This window comes from Microtus oregoni, unplaced genomic scaffold (genome assembly GCF_018167655.1).
Source record: "Microtus oregoni isolate MIOR12 unplaced genomic scaffold, Mior012 000044F_ref0000062, whole genome shotgun sequence".
Lineage (NCBI taxonomy): Eukaryota > Metazoa > Chordata > Mammalia > Rodentia > Cricetidae > Microtus > Microtus oregoni.
In genome coordinates, this window is record NW_024543218.1 from 747617 (window position 1) to 770074 (window position 22458).

General features: G+C 46.1%; 1 long non-coding RNA gene and 1 other non-coding gene across 5 annotated transcripts; both read left to right on the plus strand.

Annotated features, from left to right (window-relative positions):
• Positions 1 to 233: 233 nt before the first annotated feature.
• LOC121434792 lies at positions 234 to 21973 on the plus strand. Of its 4 annotated transcripts, none has more exons than XR_005972505.1 (4): positions 234 to 639; positions 7904 to 8416; positions 8506 to 8966; positions 21874 to 21973. It is a non-coding gene; the product is annotated as an uncharacterized LOC121434792 (long non-coding RNA). The 4 variants fall into 4 exon arrangements; XR_005972506.1 differs by lacking the exon at positions 21874 to 21973 and having other exon boundaries at positions 7904 to 8093; positions 8346 to 8416; positions 8506 to 9307; XR_005972504.1 differs by lacking the exon at positions 21874 to 21973 and having other exon boundaries at positions 8506 to 9307.
• LOC121434821 lies at positions 21202 to 21306 on the plus strand. The gene has a single exon (XR_005972516.1). It is a non-coding gene; the product is annotated as a small nucleolar RNA U13 (small nucleolar RNA).
• Positions 21974 to 22458: the final 485 nt, after the last annotated feature.

The following is a 22458-nucleotide window of genomic DNA, read 5'->3' on the forward strand; positions in this document are numbered from 1 at the left end:
CCAGAGTTAAGGAAGCTTGGTATACTTTTTCCAAAATGAACCAACTGCGGGAAGCGTCACTGAGAGGCAGGAACCTTAAAGCTACCCTACCCCCACCGCACCCCGCGCGCTCCCCGGTGGTTTGCAGAGTGCACGCGCGGAAATTAAAGCAGAAGGCGGTGGTAGGACCGTGTCCGGGGAGACAGAGGGAACCCACCGGCTGGCAGCCCCCTCTGCAAACTGCCCGGGTCGCAGAGCTTTCCGGGACCTGGCCAGCGATGACTCAGCTGCTGCGCCCGGGTGCGGGACTGATGTGATGCGGGGAGGGGGCCGCCCGTTTGGAGGGCCGCCTCTGTCTGGTCTGGTTTTGAAGGGTTGTTTGTGGCTGGGATTGGTGGCTCACATCCGCTGGGGACTCTGGAGAGGAGGGAAGAAAGACGCGAGGAGGAGGAGCTGGACCGCGTGAGTGGCAGGAGTCCGGTTCGGGCCCGGCTGGGACTGCCTAGTTGCTTTGTTTGCTAACTTGGGACAGTGGCTTCGGGGCCACTCCACGGGACCCGCCTCGGGTCGGCTAAACCCAGCCGCGGCAGCGCGAGGCCGAAACGTTCCTTCCCGGCGGTTACCCGCGCCCACGCGGTGGCTCTCATTATGTACACAAAGGTAGCTTTTCTTTTCTCCAAGTCAGCCTGGCTCACGAATGCGATCCGTAGGCAGCCGAAATGGAAACCGGGTTTAACGGTTTGAAAACAAACTTTACAGGGCTAAGCGGGAGGGGTGGAGAGAAGTAGAAGCCTCTTTCAAACGAGCACGGAAGGGGAAAAAAAAACGCAGAATAAAACTCACCGTGACGCGAAGGCCAGCTGGACCCCGCCAAGGCACACCTTCTGCTCGTGTAAATCATTTCGAGGCCGTTAGGAAGCGGGGAACGCGCTGGCCGGATTCTGAGATCAGCTGGAGCCTTATGGTGCCCCTCCCCCACCACTTCCACCGCTGCGGCCGGAGCGGAGCTCGTTAGGAGCTTCGCATTCCTGCAGGACAGTGTGCATCCGCTCTGCACAGCTACAGAAAAGGGAAACGACACCCCCACCCTCACCCCACCCCCCAGCTCGAGCTTGTAACACCAGTAATGTTTTTTTTTTGTTGTTTTTTATCCGCTGTCTGCACGGCAGAAAGACGAGCTTCAGTTCTGGCCGTGTCACTCTGAAAGTCTCGGGGCCTCTTCCGCGTCACTGATTCAATTGACTTTGGGTTAGTAGTTGCTGCCACGTGTTATTTAATGGATTTTTAAAAATGCCTTTTCATCGAATTGCTTAAGTACAACCGAGCGGTGGCCTTGTGCTCTCACAGCCTAGCGACAGACGTTTTCCACCACTATTTGTTATTTATTCATCTTCTTTGCCGTTCACGCAGTCCCGTTTGGTGCCTTAAGCCAAGCAGAGTTATTAAAAGATAATTTTCCCGGTCTGCAGACCCTGAGCAGGCAGAGATTCAAATGGCACAAACTTGGGAAAGCCGAGAGAAGAGGCCGGTAGCAACAAGTTTGTTATTATTGGTACCAGGCCTGTCAAATGATGGAGTTGTTCATCTGGACAATTGCTTGGGTGTGATTGCCATCAGGTGCTGGCCCGGGGTTGGGGACGGCTGACTCACGTGGTCATCGGATCTCTTGCTTGGAGCCCAGCAAGGGCTGATATTTATAAAATATGTAGGTTGGGCTCCAAACACTGCACAGGGGACCTGCAATCATCTCGTCACATCTCAGATCTGGGCGGGGGTGGGGGAGGGTGGGGGGGAGCACGCTAGTCATTGTCTTTTCAAGGGCCAGCCATCTTGTGAGTTTATCAACATTATCAGGTAATTCTCTTCTTCAGGTGCAGGCAGCTGTCAGGGCTGCTTTTGCTTTTGAGCACTTTCTAGGAAGTCCACACACACACACACCACTCATTCTTATTCCACAGTGGAAGTCACTTTTATTTACCTGGGTGATTTGGACTGAAGTTCCCTGAAAAAGCAACACAGTGTGGTTCCTGTGGACTGGTTGCCAGATTAGAGAATGTTTGGTTGGGGAGAGCTGGGATACATATGCAGAGCCAAATTGACCTGATCTCTCTCAAGTCCCAGCCACAGTCATTCATGGCCTACTCTGCATCTAACCTGCCTCTTTGGGCTATCAGTTAAAACCCTTAGAAGATAATCACTTAACCGACCGGCAGCTTCCACCGACTCTGTGGCATCCGAGACTTTCCCTGTCCTGCTCTGACTTGCTTCACCAATGGATGTGATTAACAGTTTACGTGATAACTTCCGTGGTGGAACGTGTCTCTGTTTCCCAGGCCACAATCACTTTCACGTTTGGCTCAGAATAAACTATCTCTTACTGCCTTTGGGATGAGATCTTGGTTTTCCTCTGATGATGGCCTTTGGTCTCCAGGGGACAGAACAAAGAACCAACTCATTGAGCCCAGTCTTTATCTACTTTATTTTCAACAGCTGTTTTTTTTGGGGGGGTGGGGGTGAGGCAGGGTTTTTACGTGTAGCCCTGGCTATCCTAGAACTCACTCTGTAGACCAGGCGTACCTCTGCCTCCTGTATCCTGGTGACTTTCAACATCCTGTATCTTCGTTGTGCTTCATAATTTCTGAGACATTTAAATGTTCCCATTAATATCCAAATTATTGTATAAATTATATTTTTCTTAAAATCAAGATAACTTGAACAACATATCCAATTATAGCATAGCTAAAAGACATAAAACAAGGTATTGGGCATATGTTGCCTGGCTCTCAAGGAATTCCTGTCTTTCTGGCAGGTCGGAATTTGACCTAAGATCAGAGACACCCAAGATCTCAATGCTGAAAGTTACTAGATTTTCACCCCACCTGTTTTTTTGCATGGTTTCTGTTCACTCTTCCGTTTGTGTATATGTGGGGTGGGGGTACACGGGTGTCACATTGGGAAGCGAAAGCCTGAGGTTTCTGCAGTCTGCTCTCTGGATCAACCCAACTCAGGGTCCTGCAACTATACCTTGCTTTTATGTAGGTGGGAGGATTCGAACTCAAGTCTTCATGTTTGCATAGCGAATATTTTTAGCCACTGAGCCATCTCCACAGTCCCTTCTCTCTTCCTTTTATTCTTTAACATTCTGGTAATGGAACTCCTGGCTTCATACATGCTTAGGAAGTACTCTACCACAGTGTTGGTTTTTTTCTTTTTTTGGTTTGTTGTTTAGATTTATTTATTTTATGAGTGTTTTCCTGATTACATATATGTGCATGATGTGTATATCTGGTGCCCATAAGAGGTCAGAAAAGGGTGTTTGATCCCCCAGGAAATAGAGTTATGGGTGCTGGGAACTGGACCCCAGACCTCTGCAAGAGCAACAGATGTTCTAAACTACTGAGTCATCTCTTCAGCCCCTAACACCAGCTATTTAAAATAAGCAAGCCTGGTGGTGGTGGTGGTGCACGTATTTAATCCCAGAACTCAGGAGGCAGAGGCAGGTGGAGCTGTGTGAGTTTGAGGCCAGCCTGGTCTACAAAGCAAGTTTCAGGACAGTCATGGCTATTACACAGAGAAAGTCTGTCTTGTAAAAACAAAAACAAAATGAAGTAAAATAATAAACAAACAAAGAAAAGAGAACAAAATTCAAACAATGTAGAACTATTCAAACTCAGATATAAAAAACCTTTTTATTATTTGTTGCAATGGTTTCATTGTGTAGACTGGGCTGGCATTGAACTCACAGAAATCACTGCCTGCCTCTTTCTCCTAAGTCATTGGTTCTCAACCTTTCTAATGCTGTGACTCTTTAATACAGTTCTTTTAAAAAATATGCACCTGCTACATGTTATATCATGCAGAAGTCAGGGGAGTTATCTTAGGAGTTGGTTCTCCCACCATATGAGGTAGATCAGGCTTGCATAGCAACTGCTTTAACCAAATGAGGCATTTTGCTGGCCCCTTTTGCCAAATTTTTCTATGGTATCTTTAGGAGTTGGCGAATGAGCAAAGGCTGGCATGGAACTGGATCTGTAGATCCTGGATGAAACCCAGGCAACTGTTTTTCTGTTTAGTGTTTTAATCGGCAACCAGTGCTACAGCTCAGGGAAATCAGTAGAGGGGGTGTTAGTTAAAATAAAGCTGGAACTGGGCAGTGGTGGAACGTACCTTTAGTCCCAGGACCTGAGAGGCAGAAGCAGGTGGATATCTGAGTTCGAGGTCAGCCTGGTCTACATAGCAAGTTTCAGGACAGCCAGGGCTATCCCCTCTCCCAATCCCTGAAAAGAGATTTTTTTTTAAAATGCACAGCAGTGTGCTCTAAAGGTGCTGCAAGAGAGGTGGATTGTGCCCTAGAAAGAGGTTATGCCTCGCTCTTTATGAGAAATGTATGATGCTGGAGTAAGGAAAGCCTTCCAAATCAGAACCCAGAGTTATAGAGATATAAATCTGTATTTCTATCATGTGGGTGAAGACTATGGGAGGGACGTGTGTGACAGGACAGCCTTGTGGACTTGCTCCCCTTTCCCACTTTTTCATGAGTCCCAGAGATGGAACTCGGGCCACCAGCTCACCGGTGAGCTCTTGATCTACTACTGAGCCATTCAGCAGCACAAGACACACATCTTTATGTAGTAATATGGGGGGCGGTGGGGCTGCATCCCCAGCACCCCGGCTGCCTGCTCGGCTAGCTTATGCCCCGAAATAACAACACACAAACTGTATTCATTTAAATCACTGCTTGGCCCATTTCTATCTAACCTCTTCTAGGCTAATTCTCACATATTAATTTAGCCCATTTCTAATCATCTGTGTTGCGCCCCTAGGTGCGCTTACCGGGAAGATTCTAGCCTATGTCCATCCTGGGTCGGAGCTTCATAGCATGCATCTGCCCAGGAGCCAGGAGCATGGCATCTCTCTCAGGCGTCCACTCCCTAGAGGAGAGCTGTCGAGACTGAGGTCACTTCCTCTTCCTCCCAGCGTCCTGTTCTGCCTACTCCTCCCACCTATCTTCCAACCAATAAAATGGGCCAAGGAAGTTCCTTTATTAGCCAATGACCTTCCTCCATCATCTTTATACGCATTTCACTTCATAAAATGAAAGTATGTTGGGTAGAAGGAAAAATCCAGAATGTTTTTAAAAGCAGGGCCAGGCATACACATCATCTCCTAATCCCAGCACTCAGGAGGCTGAGGTGGTTCACACTTGAGGTCAAGACAGCATGGGCTTGTTGTCAGAAAGCAGTTTGGTTTGCTCATTTTCTCAAACGCAAGGAAGCCAGAGTAAATAAGAGCACACGTGAGACACAGACTTAGTTCAAGAAGAGGTCATGCAGGTGTAAGAACAACCTGGTGTTAAATGAGACCATGGCCGGAGAGATGCCTGGGTGGGTGACTGCTCTTACCTCGAGGAGGACCTGGTTCAATTCTTAGCACCTTTATCAGACGGCTCAAAACCACCATGGAATCTGATGCCCTCTTCTGCCACCTCAGGCTGTCGGGCACATGTATGTACACACACACACACACACACAAATATTTCCAAAGTTTGACAAATGAATCTACAGATTAGAAGTTTACAAAAATAATTAACGAAATGAATCCAAATGACTAAAAAACACAGGAAAGGACATAATATGCTGTCAATATATTATTACAGGATAAAGGAAATCAGCCTGACTCATCAATTAACAATGCTAATACATTCTGAAACAGGCTGTCAGGTAATTTTATTATGCAGGCATCGTGCAGTGTTCTTATCCAAAATGGATATGATGTCACTAGGCCACTTTTGTTTTTGTTTTTTATTTTATTTTATTTTGCATAAGAACAGATCTCCCGGGAGCTGGAGAAATGGCTCAGAGGTTAAGAGCACTGATTGTTCTTCCAGAGGTCCTGAGTTCAATTCCCAGCAACCACATGGTGGCTCACAACCACCTATAACGAAATCTGGTGCCCTTTTCTGGCCTGCAGGCATACATGCAGACAGAACACTGTAAACAAAATAAATAAATCTTTAAAAAAAAAAAAAAGAACAGATCTCCCTGTGTACCCCTGGATGGTCTAGAACTCATTAATATAGGCCAGGCTATCCACCTCTGTCTTTTCAGGTGCTGGGATTAAAGGTGTGTACCACCACATCTGGCAAGTCTATTCAGTCTTATAAAACTGCCGTTATATGTGTGATTCACCATATGGCCCATAACTGTCTGTACACACACATACACACAAACACACATATATACCTGGTAAAAACAGTGCAGTCGTTTTGCATAAAAATTTTTGAATGGCTGCATATTATGGGATGAATGTCGAGAAAACATTAAGGCTGGCTACCTCTGGGGGTGACATGAGATTGAAGGTTGGAGTGGGGCCTATGACAAACCATCTTGTCACTGTAACGGCTGAGTAGCAATCTGTCCATGGGTTGCATGATATGCACCAGTCTCTAGCTATTAGACATGTGTGTCTGGTTCTAGTTTGTTAGATTTGTACAACCTCTTGAGCGACATCTGAGATGGGACTCTGATGTGTTTAAGGCTCTCCAGTCAGCTTCCCTCTCCAAGAGCCAGTGGTGGTTAATCATTAGCTGTATGAACCCCTAATGGCACGGAAAACAAATTATTCATCATCCCTTACCCGAAACAAGAACAAATACTGTCACAGCCTGGGAGTAGGAGACCAGATGTGAGAAGAATTAAACATGTTTATCTTGATGCAGATCTTTTTTGTTTTGTTTTATTTTTTGTTGTTGTTGTTGTTGTTGTTTTTCTGTTTGTTTTTTTTGGATTTTTCGAGACAGGGTTTCTCTGTGACTTTGGAGCTTGTTCTGGAACTAGCTCTGTAGACCAGGCTGGTCTCGAACTCACAGATATCCGCCTGCCTCTGCCTCCCGAGTGCTGGGATTAAAGGCGTGCGCCACCACTGCCCGGCTTGCAGATTGTTTTTATAGGCCAAGCATTATGACGTGTGAAGTCAGGGCTGGGTCATTTTCATCGAGAATGAATTAGTACAGTTAGCATACTCCTCAAAAGACGGGACCGCAGTTAATCGAAGGCATTCCAGTCCAGTCGTGTGCTTGTAAATGGGGGTGACTGATTGTCTGCGCAGGTGTTCTCCAGAAGCCAAGGCTTCATTTTTCTTTTTCTTTTGATTTTTCGAGACAGGGTTTTCTCTGTGTAGCCTTGGCTGTCCTGGAACTCGCTCTGTAGGGCAGGCTCCCAGAGATCCGCCTGCCTCTGTTTCCCGAGTGCTGGGATTAAAGGTATGCACCACCACCATCCCAGCCCTTCGTATTTTCTTGAAAGACAGGAATGCTTGGTCCCTTCCAAGCTACATGGATAAATGTTGAACCCGGGACTTCCCCGTGCTAGGCAAACACTGACCACTGGGCTACACTCCAACCTCAATAAACTGGATTTTAAAACTCTGACATCTGTTCCATATTATTTACTATATTTGATGTACAAGGATTGGCATAGTTCATTTTAGTTTTCATTTTGAAAGCCCTCTAACACAAAGAGTACATAAAATACATATGTTCCATTCTTTTTTATTTTTATTCTCAATTCAGTTCCTAGAAGCAATGTAACTATGCCACTAGAATAAAAGGTAACAAGGTATCCACTATTCCCCCAACACACCACCACCCTAGCCCTCCTCTTCCACACACCACACACCCTGGCCTTATCCAAGAAGCAATAATTTAGTGGAAAATACTAACTTTTAGAAAAAAAAATATAACCTTAAAGAAAACATTTCTTAAGACTCTAAATTCACTTCATGGAATTCAACAACTTTCCTGCCTTTTCTCGCTTTGCATATCAACAGCAAAGCGTCCTGAGTGTGTGGGTACCGTTAGTGACATCACCTCTGAAGAAAGTGGGTGGAGAGGAAGCCATGACGATCATTCGATCATTCGTTCCAGGATTTCGGGAAAGATCGCTTTTGTCTCCGCCCTCACGAGAGCTCCATCCGCCAATGAGAAGCGATGGGGTTTCAGCATGGACTGGAATAGTGATGCTTCTGGGACCATGAATGCCCGTCGTTCTGACAGAAGAATCTCTGGATACACTTTTCGATGATATCGTCAACGCCAGGCCTCGTGGCAGATCTGAGTGAGTTTGTATCTATATCGACAATCTTTCCTGAAAGGTCATGCCAGTACCAAGGCTCCCAGACTTGGCAGGAAGGCCCTTTCCCCTGTAGTTACCCGGTGTGCCACGCAGATTACACAGCACTGCAAGTCTTGCCCTGCTTCCAAAGGAGCTCGAAGCTGAGACAGGGCGGGCTAAGAACTGCGGTGTTTCATATCCCTGGGAGCTTCAGGACTGACATTCATGTCTTCCAAAATATCGTGTTTTCATCAGTACACAAGGATGGCTTTTTGTCTCTGGACCTCGTTAGTCAAAGAAACTCACTCCATTAACTGTCGATTTGGGTAAGTGTTAAAGGAAGTCCTTTCCCCCCTTCCCCAGGTAAGATGCTGTAGACACTTGTGTTAACTAGGTCCTCCTGCTTGTACTGCAGATACTGCGTGATATTTTCTGACGCAAATACGATGCTGCCCCCTCGATCCACCCAAACGAAAACTGTCCAATGCCTGTAGTAATAGCGGCCCTAAAGATTCTTTACGAGTGACTGCCTGTCCTGTAGAAGACACGTCAACTGTCTGAACATCACCATCGCTGGAAACAGTTTTTCCTTGATGTACCTGTCTCACTGTTTCCTTTAAAATAGCGTGTTTATCTGGTTTGGCGTTGAAATTGTCAGTACTGCTAAGATTTGCAGGTATCAGCTCAGCCAGTTCTTGTATTTGCTTTCCTCCTCCTGTCTCCACTTTTCACTACCGTACGCCAGACCCTGCCCTGCAGCATCGCATGGCAATGGCGTTTCTGAGACTCAGTGGCCAGCGGATCCAAGGAGCTTTCACCTAGTCCACTCAACTTGAACACAGATCTGCAACTGGCAGCCCAATCAGTGAGGTCCAGGTAGGAGCAAATCTTTTTTATCTGCTCGCCACCATCTTCCCGAGCGCCGCTGCTCTCTTTCGGAAACGCGCAGCTCAGCCCCGGCGATCTGAGGAGCTGAGGCATGGGTACTATTCTTAAAGACAAGAAATTCTTTCCTTTCTTTTTTCTTTATAAAGTAAGCTACATTTTTTTAACTATGTGCTTATATGTGGGTACACGCACAAAAGTGAAGCTGTCCTTGGAGACAGCACTCAGGAGCCTCCCAAGATGCATGCTGGGAACTGAACTTGGAACCTCTGCAAGAACGGTACATCTTAGCCAGCGATTCACTGAACCATCTCTCCAGTCCAAAACCTTTTTTTTTATTATTATTAAAGACTTTTTTTTTTTTTTTGGTTTTTTCGAAACAGGGTTTCTCTGTGGCTTTGGAGCCTGTCCTGGAACTAGCTCTGTAGACCAGGCTGGTCTCGAACTCACAGAGATCCGCCTGCCTCTGCCTCCCGAGTGCTGGAATTAAAGGCGTGCGCCACCACCGCCCAGCTTTTTTTGTCTCGAAAAACAAAAAAAAACAAAAAAAAAAAGTTATTTTCTATGTGTATGGGTGTCATGCCTATATGTCTATGTATCACATGTGCGCCTGGTGCCCTCAGAGGCCAGAGCAGGACTTTGGATCCTCTGGAGCTCGGTTATCGCTCTGTCAGTTGGCGATCTTCCCGCCGCTAGGAGTTCAGCCCGTGCTCGGAACCACCGAACCATTTCTAAAGCCAACCACCCATCTTATTTTTAGGGAACCCTGAAGATAGAGGAGTGATCTCAGATACAATGATTTTGTCGTACCCAGCCTGGTTTTGTGTGCTTTCAAACTTTTTATTATGGATAGTTTTCTTTTCTCACTCAGGACCGAGTGGGAATTCACTGTGTAACCCAGACAGACACTGGCTTTGACAGTCCTCCTGTCTGAACCTGCAGAGTACAGGGGTTACAGGCATGTAACACCACGCCTGGGTCTCTGCTTAGGTAGGAACGGGGGACACGGGTCTTTGTGCAAGCGCCCCGCCCACTGAGCAACACGACCAACGCAAGAGCTATTGACTTTTGAGCTGTCTGTCTTCCTTCCTCTACATCCTCACACTTTCTTCTTTTATTATTTGATATAAATCCCAGACATCCTATCACTTCTGGCTCCGCATTTATGATTAATGTCCTAGCTTGCCTGATCAGTAGCTCTGAACTTCTGCGGCCAAAATGGCTCGCTTACAATAGGGTTAGGCAGTCCCAGAATTAAGCACTCCATTGTCTTTTTCTAGGTGTTTTCTGCTTCTACGGTTAAACTTTTTGTTCGGAGAGAACAATTACACTTTGTCCTTAGTTGCGACTTCAATGCTTTTAGTTCTAGTTGTCCATTATCTAGGCCAGTAAAGCGGTGGCATTCCTCCTCGGGACAGGTTTGTTCTTAGATGCCCATTTCCGTTCTTTCTGCGGGCACCCGGCACTCCGTCGGCTTTGCTCCGTTGTCTAATGAAACACATTCGCGCTTTACACGCCTTTTTTTTTTTTTTTTTTCGGGTGCTGGAAATTGGAAAGTCACTGTGACCAAATCCTCCACAGGAAGCAACTAGGGAAGAAAATTTTATTTTGTCTCATTGTTTAAGTGAGCATGGAGACGCTCTCAAACAAATAAATGCTTTAAAAAAGACAAAAGCCTTTATCTTTCTTCTCTTCCTCCCTCCCTTTTTTTCTGAAAACACACACACGCACACACAGAGATATGGAGAAGGGGTCCTTCAGGCATGTGGTTGGAGTGGGATGGCTTCAGGAGTCTTTTCTCTCCTTCCACCTTGTTTCTGGGACAGTTTCTCCTGTAGCTTCTACTCCAGGCTACGTTGTCTGCAAGCTTTGGTCTGATTCTCGGTCCCCATCTCCCACCTCTCTGCAGGAGTGCTGGGATTAGGGCTGCACGCCACTGCGTTAGTGTGGGTTCTGGGGGTGGAATTAGGTCAGGCTTGTGCACCAAGTCCTTTTGTCCATCAAGTCATCGCCCCATCTCAGAGGGGCCATTCAGTAAATGGAAAGAGATTACAAAGAACGCAGGCTTGACTCGACCGTGTCTTGTATGTGAGACAGGTATATTCAGTACCGTACAGCTACACAGCCATTGCTTATTCTGTAGTGAGTAGGTGTGCCACCTTAATAAGAAGACGAAGCCACTTCAGGCCAGGCTCATGCCAACGTATAGACTATTATGTTAGTCCGTAATATTTTTAAAATTTTTGGAGACAGGATCTCACTGTACAGTCCTGGCTGACCTGGAACTCAGATCTTCCACCTGCCTCTGCCTCCTGAGTTCTGGGATTAAAGATGTACACCACCATGCCTGACCTCCGGCTCATAATTTTTAACGTTAATATAATTTCAGCCTTACAGGGAAATTTAAGAATAATACAAAGAAATCGGCCAGGCAGTGGTGGCACACACCTTTAATCCCAACACTAGGGAGGCAGAGGCAAGTGGATCTCTGTGAGTTTGAGGCCAGCCTGGTTTTCCAAATCTAATTCCAGACAGGCTCTAAAGCTACAGAGAAACCCTGTCTTGAAAAACAAAGAAATCCAATATACTCTTTACCACCCAGACTCTACAGTTCAATTCACTATTTTTCACATATTCATATATGAATTTATATCCATATACATGCATACGCATGACTGCTTTTCTCCCCTTCCTGCCTCTAAAGAAAACTCTCTAGTGGTCTTCTGCTCTGCTTCTCCGATCTTTCAGCATTCGCCCCGATATCAGACTCTGGGATTTTTATCATTAAGACCAATTAGATTTTGTGCAGGCGTGGGCAGCACAGGCGCCTGAGGCAGCCAACAGAGGGCATCAGATCCAGTAGAGCTGGGATTATAAACAGCTGTGAACCTCCCAGTGCGGGTGCTGGGAACTGAACATGATCCTCTAGAAAAGCAGCAAGTTCTCTTAACTACCAAGCTGTTTCTCCAGCCCCACACAACCCTTTCCCATACACTTGTATTTTATTTTCCTTGAGTTATGTGATAGTGAGTTGCAGAGCCGTTGCCCATTGGCCCCTACAGACCTCAGTGTGTGTCCTAAGGACACGTTAGAAGTGAGCACAGTTAGTTGAGAAGTGTTATCTAACACACCGGCTGTTTATAGTTTCTACTTGTCAGATAATGCCCTTCACCAGAAACAAGCTTTCCTAAACTCAAATGAGGATCAGACATTGGTTGTATTTGGTTAACCTCTCTGGCTGGCTTTCTTTCCTTCCTTTCGTCCTTTCTTTTTTTGATACAGGCTTTCTCTGTGTAGCCCTGGCTGTCCTGGAATTCACTTCATAGGCCAGGCAGGCTGGCCTTAACTCGGAGATCCACCTACCTCTGCCTCCCAAGTGCTTGGATTAAAGGCGAATGCTACCACCACCTGGCTTATCTGGCTTTTTTTTTTTTTTTTTACCTGGTTACTCTGCATTTGTCTTTAGTAGTCTTGGCCTTTTTTAAAAGTAAAGGCCGCTGTTTTAGAGTTCGCAGTTTGGTATTGTCTGCTGTCACACTGAGATGGAAGCTGTTTGTTCCTGACAGTCACATTCAAAAGTGGCTTTATGCCTTTCTCAGTGCAGGTGTCAAGTAACATGGTTTAAGCATTGGCTTCTTTTGTTAATCTCGGTCACATGGTTGAGACGATGCCCCCCCCAAACTCTCCACTGTGGGTGTTATTTCTACCCTGTGGTTGATAAATCTATCAAATGTATCAAAACAGGAGGACGTCCAGTCCTCCAAACCTTCATCCTGCACCTCCGTACTCCGCCATTTCTTCTCCATTTCTCTGCTGTGTTCTACAGCGGAAAGAGCGTCCCTCCAGTTGATTCTATTGGTTCCTTTACTTACAGAACCCCAGATGTTTGGAATCCCGCTTCAGTTAGTGCCTTAATCGCCCATTATTACTATTAGTGAAAAAATTCTCAGATTTACCCAGAGGGAGTTAGACATACTGGCTTTTTTTAAAATTAAATTTATAGACAATTTCATCTATACAGTGCATGGATACATTCTGCTTACTTCCCCCTCCTCCCTCGTCTCCCCCTTTTCAATCCCTCCTCTTCTGCACAAGTCCATTGTTCACGTTCATGTCCTGTTTTTTGTATATTTTATAAGTTTTATGTATATGAGTGTTTTGCCTGAATGTGTACATGTGTTCCATGTGTGCCTGGTACCCACAGAGACCAGAAGAGGGCATTGGATCCCTTGGAGCTGCAGTTAGGATGGCTGTAGGTCACTAGGTGAGTGTTAAGAAGGAAACTTGGATCCTCTCCAAGAGCAACAAATGAGCCATCTCTCCCTCCAGCCCCTCATGCCTTTTTGTTTTGTTTTGTGATCCACTGAGTTTAATCACAGTGGCTCATGTGACCTTGGGCGAAGGAACTATTGATTCAAACTGGTAGACCCACCCGAGGGTACACAGTGAGGACAATGACTCCCTCTTCCCCTGCAGCATCCAGGAGCCAATAACTCCCTAAACTGGTTCCCTCCTCCGTCTCTATGATTCTTAGATTTTCTTACTGTTTCAGGGGCATGTTACATTTTCCCTGTTCCAGCCCTGGCTATTCTCAGTGGAAAAGGGCCTCATTTATCGACACTGAGTTGGGCTCAAGGCTGGTTCATTGCTACTCGACCATCATTGCTTCCGGGTTTCTCAGCAGAGGTGAAACATACACACACATGCACACATACACACACATGCACACATACACACACATGCACACATACACACATGCACACATACACACACATGCACACACATGCACACATACACACACGCACACATGCACACATACACACACATGCACATGCCTTCATATGTTGAAAATCACAAATTCAAGCAGGGTGTCATGGGAAAGAGCTATACAGCTATAATTCCAGTACTTAGAACACTAAGGCAGGGGGGCTGGGAGTTTGAGGCCTTTGGGGGCTATGAGAAGAGTCTGTGTCTGAAAAAAAATGAATATATGTGTGTGAGAGAGAGAGTGAGTGAAGGGGGAGTGGAATGCATATATTCTGATACTTCCGGTTTCAGTCCAACACTCCAGCACCTCCTTCCAGTTCCCACTTCTGATATCCCTGCCTCTCCTTTCTAACCCGGAGAAGCCTGCCTCCCTTCCCACCGCCAGGGAGAATGAGTACTTAGCCTAGAATATGGCTGCAGGTCAGTGCAGAGAGCAACCTTACCACTGAGAATTAACTCCTGCTTGTCTCTTCCCGTTGGTCTGCGGGTTTAAGATCAAAATACCCCCTCCTTAAAACTTACTTCCGTAAGTTCTGCCTCCCATGCTTTTCAGCTGACTGGTACTCTTCTGAAATACGTTTGAGTTTTTTATTTGTGTTCCATATTGTGTTCCCACCTCATTCTTCTGACTCTGCAGATTTTCTCATTTACACAAGTCAGAAGTCTTCACCAAGTGAAAGGGTCAGCCATAGTCAAACCCACAGATTCCGCCAACCCTGGAGGTCGCTGCTGGAAGCAGGAGGATTATAAGTGTGAGGTCATGCTCAGCTACATAGAGGGTTGGAGGTCAGCAAAAAAAATGTGGACCTTTAATCCCAGCTTTTGGGAGGCAGAGGCAGGTGGATTTTAGTAAGTTCGAGGCCAGCCTGGTCTACCAAAGGAGTTTCAGGACAGCCAGGCTACACAGAGAAACCCTATCTAGAAAAAAAAAGGTGTATGTGTTCTGTATTTTGGATTTGTGTTTGGGGCTCCATTTCTGGTAGTAGTAATAATAATAATAAATAATCATAAATGCTTTATAACAGGTTATAGAAGTCTTATTTTTACAGTTGCATATTAATGTTACCAGAATTTTAAGTGTCAAAGCATAGACCCTGGCAATCCAAATAACCTAGATTCGGTCACCTCTCCACTATATGGAGAGACAAGCAGAATGAAAAGCAGAGAGAGGGTCCACCAGGGAACGGAATAAACAACATGGTTCATGGCCCGTATGTCCTTTTTTAGGTTATCGACATACAGTTCAGGCTAAAGCAGAGGGCAGGCGGATGGCATACCTAAGTATTCCCGGCCAAGGTGTGTCTCTGGCATCATTGGTCCATCCCTGTCTTGGCGCCAATCTGTCTTGCAAGGTGGACCGACAAGCAGTCCAATTGTGAAACTTTTTCCTGGGACACAGGCTCTTCCTCTGGCTGGCCTCAGGCATCACAGTCCTAAAGGAAGATTCCTGGGAAATTCCAGTTCTTTGGGATCTATTGTCTCCATCTTCAGATAGCCAAAGGGAAGGGCTCAATCTCCCCTCAGATTGTCTTCCCTGCTTCCGGGTGGTTGTTCTACTCCAGCACCTTGGACCACAGATTCTTTCTCTCCTGCCTTCAAGCATTTGAACTGCAATTAAAAACAGCCAAGGCCAGCTGGCCTAGGTCTGAAAAAAGCATGGGATAAATCCGGACTAGCTGAACATAGCGGACAATGAGGAATACTGAGAATTCAAGAACAATTGCAGTGGGTTTTTGATCCTACTGCACGTACTGGCTTTGTGGGAGCCTAGGCAGTTTGAATGCTCACCTTACGAGACCTGGATAGAGGTGGGCAGTCCTTGGGCTTCCCACAGGTCAGGGAACCCTGATTGCTCTTCGAGCAGATGAGGGAGGGGGACTTGATCGGGGGAGGGGGAGGGAAATGGGAAGCGGTTGTGGGGACGAGGCAGAAATCCTTAATAAATAAATAAATTTAATAAAAAAAAAGATATAAAAAAAAGAAAAAAAAGAAAAAAATAAAAACAGCCCTGTGGTGAGCAGTCACAGGCTCAGGCATTTTCCTGTCACTGCAGGTGCACCTTGGGCAAAACCTCTTGTGACATAGCTTTGTGAAGAGTAAGTACATAGCATCGGTGGACTGGGGAGATGGCTCAGTGTGTAAGGGTACCTGCTCTAAACCTGACACCTGAGTTAGACCCCCAAAGCTCCATGGTAGAAGGAGAAAACCAACTCCCATGAATTATTCTACACACACACACACTGAACAAATGTTGTGGTGGGGGAACTTCCCGGCTAGGGCTCTATCTCAGTTGGTAGTTTTTGTCTTGCATTTACGATTTAGTCCCTAGTATATACCTATAATCAGATTCGTAGCACATACCTGCACCAGGAAGGTAGAAGCAGAAGGAGCTTGGTCAACTTGGGCTACGTGGTGAATTTGTAGGCTACGTTATACCCTGTCTCTAAAATAAAATAAAAATTCAAGATTACCCATCTCATACTATTTTCTGAGCTTGAGCTTGTTGTCATCAACCAAAATAATGTATATAAAGTTTTGGTACAGACAGAGGATGGTGAGTTTAAGTTTGGCCAGACCTAGATAGATAGATAGATAGATAGATAGATAGATAGATAGACCTAGATAGATAGATAGATAGATAGATAGATAGATAGATAGACAGATAGACAGACAGATAGATAGACAGACGGTTTGGTTTAGATCCTATCACATTTCACCTCACAAGCCTGTTGCTGGTGGAAATCTCCCTCCCTTGCCAATCAGTAGGCTGATGGAATTAGAAGTGAGCCCAGTCAAGGCTGAACCAGAACCTGTCCTGGGACCTGTCTAGGACTGAGGACCCAATCTGTCTCTATTAGGAAATTCAAAGTTGTACCTTCCCAGTTGCCTCTGGCCAAACACCAACCAAAGTAGACTTAAGGGTTCAAGAGAAGCCAAATCCTGTCTCTCCTGTCTCTACCATTGTTATATACCAGTCTTAATAAACTTTCTCTCTTACCTCTACCTACCTGTCAGCTCTAAAACCCTTTGGGTTGGTGAGTTTGGAGAACAGTTTAGAGAGCTCAAGGAAACTATTTGCCTGTTTGCTTTTGTAAGGGGGGTACCATGAAAGGTGCCCATGAACAGCAGTTCTCAACCTGTGGGTCACGACTCCTTGTGGGGTCAAGTGACCCTTTCACAGGGGTCACCTAAGGCCATTGGAAAACACAGATATTTACATTATTATTCTGACCTTTAGTTCAGGGGGAGCTGTGTTAAGGGTCACATTGTCTGGAAGGCTGGGAACCACTGCCCCGAAGGAAGGGTATACCGAGTGAGGAACTCAGACGAGTTTCAAACCTCTCCCCCTCTGCAGGGCCCTCTCAGAGACCCCACCCCAGAACCCCGCCTATTGGGTTTTCTGCGGGCTTTATTGTGTACTGTCAAAAACAAAATTACAATGAATTTAGTCACAGGCATAATTGACTTTAAGATTCCTGAATGGAGCAGTCTCTGTTTTCCTGAAAGGAATGAGAAACCCCCTCCCCCGCCCTCCTGGGCCCTGCAGAGAACAGTGGGGTTTGTGAGGTGGGAACAAGGAAACAAGAACACCTGATTAACATCAGCTTCCACCAGGTCACTGTTCTGTGAGGGCCAAAGTGAGAGAAAGCACTTCCTTGTGGTGGAGACTGGAACCTCCAATTTTAAGGAAAAACTGGTCCATCAGGGAAACTGCTTCTTTAAAGTTTTAGTTCGGGTTAGGATGATTGGCTCTATTCTGGTTTGGTCCTAGAAGTCACTTTTGCTAAAAAGCAGTGACCCCTGACCTGAGCCTCCGGGGAGGAAGAACAGGTGATAACCAGCGACCTGCCTTCCACTCTCACCGAGCCTTTACTTTTTTTTTTTTTTTTTTTTTGCTGAAGGCACAGAGATGATGAGTCACCCTCCTTAACCTTTCCTCCTGTGTCCCTTTGTATTCTAGAAACAGCAGAACCCTCCCCTGACAGAGCACTCCTTTCCCCAGAAGAGGGCGGTTCTCTGTGAAGGTGAGGCTGCAGCTTAGAGAACCGCTCTGTCCCCTCCAGAGACAAGGACTTCCTCCACTCACCTGGGAGACAAAGATCAACAAGACCACACCTAGACCAGGGCTATAACTACACACCTCCCCGGGGCTCTGGCTTTCCTCTGTTTAAACCTGAAGCTCTAGTGGCACCTTAAAGCAAGGTGGCTGGCCGAGCTAGTCCCTTCTCTCTGCAGTCTACCATTTCTTATTTCTTTGATTGGCCTTGGGGGAAGGGAGCATTGGCTGAGCACAGCTTGGGAGGTGGGGTAGCAACCCAAGTACTGTTAAAACTAAAACTAAAAAACTGGGAACAGTTCTTTGGGTCCTAGCTCAGCCCATACAGTGACCTCTACTTGCTTAAGGAGGCGTCAGTACCAGTTGTTAGGGTCAAATCCTGGAAGCCCTTAACAAGCAAGGCTCAGCTGTCTGTCCCAGTAAGCAAGTAAGGAAACCGATAGTAGTGAAAGAGACATTAGGGAAAAAACAAAGAGATATAGCAAACTCCCCTCCTACCCCAAGCTCATCTTTAGGACCCTGACATCAGATGCGTCATTAAGAGTCATTAGGTACGGTCCTGCCCGATACCGACAATCATTGCCTTAACTTCTGCTTCCCAGTCTATTAAACAAGTCAGTGCTGACTGACATGTTTTTCCCATGGAAAAGATCACCCTATTGCTGACACCAGAGCACTAACTATCCTATTTGTTCTTACCCTTTGGAGAGTCCAAGGGGGTTTTGTTTTGTTTTGTTTTAAGTTGTATGCCAGGAAATGAAGGCCAAATGTCTATTTCACAATGTCACACTAGAGAATTCTGGCTCACAGGCGTAGAAACACCCTCCTTCGCTGGGGACTTTCTTGATTTCCTGACCCAGCTCCTGCAAGGCCTGGCTGAACTTCCAGCCCCCATGCAGTAAAGATTTACTACCTGTTATTATTCACTGGTGCTGTCATGATTACTGATGACTTATAATAAAATAAATGGGGGAGGAAGGCAGGTGTGGAGCAATGGCTCAGCAGTTAAGAGTAATTCCAGCCCCAAGGACTGAAATTCTGGCCTCCACAGGTACTGTTTATGTGCGTGTGCGCACTCACACACACACATACACACACACATGCGCGCGCGCGCGCACACACACTTTACAATGGGTTGGATATAGCTCAGTGGTAGAGTATTTGCCTAGCCAGCATAGGCAAAGCTCTGGATTGACCTCCAGCACTGAGGCAGGGGAGAGAATCATAACAGATAGTTACAGTAAGATGCACACATCATTTAGGTGACAGCTTGAAAGATTGTATTTCTGTCTCCATCTAATCACAAGCCTTCCATGCTGGTGCTTGGTTGGGCAGGCATTGTTTGGAGACTGGGGTTCTCTGCATGGGTGCTCTCTTGCCAGCTACTGTCGTGTCCCCCCCCCCCCCCCCCCCCCGCCGTGACCCTCTCTTTTTCTTTGCAGTGCTAGGCTGGAATCTAGGCCTTATTCTCTTTAAGCAAATGCTCTACCACCGAGCTCTTGATTCTCACTGCCTTAGCTTTTCCAACGTAAGGATGAAAGAAGCATACCTGTACCAGACAGTAATAGTCCAGTCGAAGCCAGGCCACATACATGACAGTGGCTTGTAAAATGATATTACTAAGTATAGAACATGTAAGTATATAAGTATATAGACATCCTTCTTCTGCCTTTTTTTCTAATTTTTTTGTCTTTTGAGACATGGTTTCTCTATAGAGTCCTGGCTGTCCTGGAACTTACTCTGTAGACCGGGTTGGTCTCAAACTCACAGAGATCCACCTGCCGTGCCTCCCAAGAACCGGGATTAAAGGCATGTGCCACTGTGCCTGGTTTATAATTCTTGCCACAGCTTGTTAATTAGAATTAAGTCACAGGTCAGGTCAGGCAGCTAAAGAGTCTAAGAAACAAAGACTTTGGTCTACAGTTACAGAAAGCTCGGTAAGGGCTCTGTGGAAGCCCATTAGGGAAAGCTACTTCTCTGACCTGGGTGGAGACAGAACATTCTAAACTATCTAAAACAAAAGAGTTAACCCAGTTATGCTGGTGAGTCATTTGGCTGAGAGACCACTCCTCAGGAAGATAGGAACATCCCACAGACAGGTAGACTCGCTTAAGTGATGCTTAAGAGATAGGAGGGAGAAAAAAAATAAAATCAATTTTAGATTTTGTACTTTCTTTTTTTTTTTTTGGTTTTTTTTTTTTTTTTTTTTTTTTTGGTTTTTTTCGAGATAGGGTTTCTCTGTGGCTTTGGAGCCTGTCCTGGAACTAGCTCTGTAGACCAGGCTGGTCTCGAACTCACAGAGATCCGCCTGCCTCTGCCTCCCGAGTGCTGGGATTAAAGGCGTGCGCCACCACCGCCCGGCCTAGATTTTGTACTTTAAAGAGAGAGAGAGAGAGAGAGAGAGAGAGAGAGAGAGAAAGATAGGAGGGAGAATCCAGGAGTGGTTTGAGTAACTCGGCATTTGAGGCCTGCCTGGTCCACATAGCAAGTGCCTGGATAGCCAAGGCTATAGAGGGTCCCTGTCTCACAAAAACAGAGAGAGAGAGAGAGAGAGAGAGAGAGAGAGAGAGAGAGAGAACAGAATGGGGAACTTTAATACTCAAACTCTATCTCCTAAAGCAGTATCTAACAAGCCTCAAGCCTTGAACTGAACTGTAGGACAGCAGAATCTTTAACACCAGTTCAGATGTGGCTGTCGGAAGAAATTTCTAGAATCACATACAAATGCCACAGAGGACAACAGAGAATCCTTGGTAGAGGGAGAGCTGACACACTGGGCAATGGCCAGGGTGAAGTGTACAAATCTAGCTGACAAGATATGTCAGCATTGCAGCTAGCCAGGAGCTGCCTTTCCCCACCTTGCTCTCGAAGTATTCTTTGTAATGTGTTTCTGGGTCTGGGTCATCCCTCTCTTTTTGGTGGGTAGAAGTGGGGAGAATAGGTACCTCATCTTTCAGAGGTCTTGTGAGGAACCACAAACGAGGAGAAGGGCTCTCTTCCAGGAGTTCGATTTAGCATTGCAGTAGCTGGTTGGAACTTTGCACTAGAGTTCTTGCCCCTGTGTGTGTATTCCGTTCTTTCTCTAGGACATGGCCACTGCCAAAAAACCCCAAAGTGAAGCCGGGCGGTGGTGGCGCATGCCTTTAATCCCAGCACTCGGAAGGCAGAGGCAGGCGGATCTCTGTGAGTTCGAGGCCAGCCTGGTCTACAAGAGCTAGTTCCAGGACAGGAACCAAAAGCTATGGAGAAACCCTGTCTCGAAAAATCCAAAAAAAAAGAACTTGTGTGTGTGCGCGAGAGTGTGTATCTGTCTGTGTGTGTCTGTATAGCGTCAACATCCAGTGCCTTCCTCAATCACTCCTCACCTTTCTTTTTTGTATTTTAAAAAATATTTCTTTTTTGATCCTTTCATGGTTCATAAGCGTAATGATTGGGGTTTCACGCTAGTGCGTGATATGTGCTGCCCATTAAACCTTGTTACGACGTGGGCACATTACCCATCTGACATGAAAAAGAAAATTTCTTTTTGGGGCTGGAGAGATGGCTCAGTGGGTAAGAGCACTGCCTACTCTTCCAAAGGTCCTGAGTTCAATTCCCAGCACTCACATGGTGGCTCACAACCATCTGTAATGAGATCTGGTGCCCTCTTCTGGCCTGCAGGCATACATGCAGGCAGAACACTGTATACATAATAAATTAATAAATCTTTAAAATAATATTTCTTTTCCTTATGTGTCTATGTGCATGCATGTTCACATGTGTCTGAACTGAAACACATGCCCCAGAAGAGGGCAATGGATCCTTTGGAGTTGTTAGTTACTTGTGCTGGGGGTTGATCTCTGGTCTTCATGAAAGCCAAGGAGACACTCACTCTTGACCAATGAACCATCTCTCTGGCCCCTTCACCTTCTTTTTCAAGACAGGATGTCTCACTAAATCTGGGGCTCACTGAACTAGACTGGCTGGCTGGAAAGTTGTAGGGACCCACCATTTCTGTCTTGAAGTTTTACATGAGTTTTAGGGATCAAACGTGGCAACCAACTGAGCCATCTCCCTGGCCTTTTTGTCTTGCAGACCCAGGGTGGTCGCGTGACTATTTAAGCCAGTGGTGAGTGAAAATGGCGTGGGTGACTTTCAAGGGATTTCTGTGAAGACAAATTTGCTTAACCTGGACTCTGATGTGGAGGTTGACCGCTTCTATCATGCGGCCTGGATGCAAACCTAGAGGTGACAGCACAAGAGGAGAGAACTTTGGATTCAGCTTCACCGTAACACTGGAGAGAACAGAAGTTCCTACCTTTTTGGAGCCCTGTATTTTGTGTTTCTTTACCAATAGCCTACACAGCAAGACCGACTCTCAAAAAACAAGAGCTAGGGTTAAAGTTCAAAGATGGCGCAGTTCTTAGCATATTCAAGGCCTTAGCCACGCCCCCAGCCGCCCTTGCCAAAGACAATGTAAAACCCACTGTTCTCCACTGTAAATATCTGGGTATCTGTTTACTTGTGATCAGACTTATTTTGTGGAGAAAATCCCCAGACTTTATCAAAGCTCAACAAGTCAAAGGATGGGTCAACAGTGAGAGCCAGAATCAGTTCCTCCAGCCGATGCTTACATCCCCAGTGACTCTGAGCCTCAAATGCTATATACCGGGAACTAGG